The sequence below is a fragment of the Anopheles maculipalpis genome (genome assembly GCF_943734695.1).
Source record: "Anopheles maculipalpis chromosome X unlocalized genomic scaffold, idAnoMacuDA_375_x X_unloc_130, whole genome shotgun sequence".
In the NCBI taxonomy this organism is placed as follows: domain Eukaryota; kingdom Metazoa; phylum Arthropoda; class Insecta; order Diptera; family Culicidae; genus Anopheles; species Anopheles maculipalpis.
This window is the reverse complement of record NW_026060448.1, coordinates 15,032-17,500: the sequence shown is the minus strand read 5'-3', so window position 1 is coordinate 17,500 and position 2,469 is coordinate 15,032.

Below are 2,469 nucleotides of genomic sequence, written 5' to 3'. Positions count from 1 at the left end.
ATGATGTCCCTGAACATGCATATAAGTTCGAGTATTGATATTATAAACCTAACAAGAGATGAAGGCAAGTCGAATTGGTTGATAAGAAACCAAAAATATCTCTAAGTTCGGGACTTGGGTACAAACCGAAAGTTAAAATGATGTCCCTGAACATGCATATAAGTTCGAGTATTGATATTATAAACCTAACAAGAGATGAAGGCAAGTCGAATTGGTTGGTGAGAAACCAAAAATATCTCTAAGTTCGGGACTTGGGTGCAAACCGAAAGTTAAAATGATGTCCCTGAACATGCATATAAGTTCGAGTATTGATATTATAAACCTAACAAGAGATGAAGGCAAGTCGAATTGGTTGGTCCGAAACCAAAAATATCTCTAAGTTCGGGACTTGGGTGCAAACCGAAAGTTAAAATGATGTCCCTGAACATGCATATAAGTTCGAGTATTGATATTATAAACCTAACAAGAGATGAAGGCAAGTCGAATTGGTTGGTCCAAAACCAAAAATATCTCTAAGTTCGGGACTTGGGTACAAACCGAAAGTTAAAATGATGTCCCTGAACATGCATATAAGTTCGAGTATTGATATTATAAACCTAACAAGAGATGAAGGCAAGTCGAATTGGTTGGTCCAAAACCAAAAATATCACTAAGTTCGGGACTTGTGCGCAAACCAAAAGTTAATATGATGTCCCTGAACATGCATATAAGTTCGAGTATTGATATTATAAACCTAACAAGAGATGAAGGCAAGTCGAATTGGTTGGTCCGAAACCAAAAATATCTCTAAGTTCGGGACTTGGGTGCAAACCGAAAGTTAAAATGATGTCCCTGAACATGCATATAAGTTCGAGTATTGATATTATAAACCTAACAAGAGATGAAGGCAAGTCGAATTGGTTGGTCCGAAACCAAAAATATCTCTAAGTTCGGGACTTGGGTGCAAACCGAAAGTTAAAATGATGTCCCTGAACATGCATATAAGTTCGAGTATTGATATTATAAACCTAACAAGAGATGAAGGCAAGTCGAATTGGTTGGTCCAAAACCAAAAATATCTCTAAGTTCGGGACTTGTGCGCAAACCAAAAGTTAATATGATGTCCCTGAACATGCATATAAGTTCGAGTATTGATATTATAAACCTAACAAGAGATGAAGGCAAGTCGAATTGGTTGGTCCAAAACCAAAAATATCACTAAGTTCGGGACTTGTGCGCAAACCAAAAGTTAATATGATGTCCCTGAACATGCATATAAGTTCGAGTATTGATATTATAAACCTAACAAGAGATGAAGGCAAGTCGAATTGGTTGGTCCGAAACCAAAAATATCTCTAAGTTCGGGACTTGGGTGCAAACCGAAAGTTAAAATGATGTCCCTGAACATGCATATAAGTTCGAGTATTGATATTATAAACCTAACAAGAGATGAAGGCAAGTCGAATTGGTTGGTCCGAAACCAAAAATATCTCTAAGTTCGGGACTTGGGTGCAAACCGAAAGTTAAAATGATGTCCCTGAACATGCATATAAGTTCGAGTATTGATATTATAAACCTAACAAGAGATGAAGGCAAGTCGAATTGGTTGGTCCGAAACCAAAAATATCTCTAAGTTCGGGACTTGGGTGCAAACCGAAAGTTAAAATGATGTCCCTGAACATGCATATAAGTTCGAGTATTGATATTATAAACCTAACAAGAGATGAAGGCAAGTCGAATTGGTTGGTCCAAAACCAAAAATATCTCTAAGTTCGGGACTTGTGCGCAAACCAAAAGTTAATATGATGTCCCTGAACATGCATATAAGTTCGAGTATTGATATTATAAACCTAACAAGAGATGAAGGCAAGTCGAATTGGTTGGTCCAAAACCAAAAATATCACTAAGTTCGGGACTTGTGCGCAAACCAAAAGTTAATATGATGTCCCTGAACATGCATATAAGTTCGAGTATTGATATTATAAACCTAACAAGAGATGAAGGCAAGTCGAATTGGTTGGTCCGAAACCAAAAATATCTCTAAGTTCGGGACTTGGGTGCAAACCGAAAGTTAAAATGATGTCCCTGAACATGCATATAAGTTCGAGTATTGATATTATAAACCTAACAAGAGATGAAGGCAAGTCGAATTGGTTGGTCCAAAACCAAAAATATCTCTAAGTTCGGGACTTGGGTGCAAACCGAAAGTTAAAATGATGTCCCTGAACATGCATATAAGTTCGAGTATTGATATTATAAACCTAACAAGAGATGAAGGCAAGTCGAATTGGTTGGTCCAAAACCAAAAATATCTCTAAGTTCGGGACTTGGGTGCAAACCGAAAGTTAAAATGATGTCCCTGAACATGCATATAAGTTCGAGTATTGATATTATAAACCTAACAAGAGATGAAGGCAAGTCGAATTGGTTGATAAGAAACCAAAAATATCACTAAGTTCGGGACTTGGGTACAAACCGAAAGTGAATATG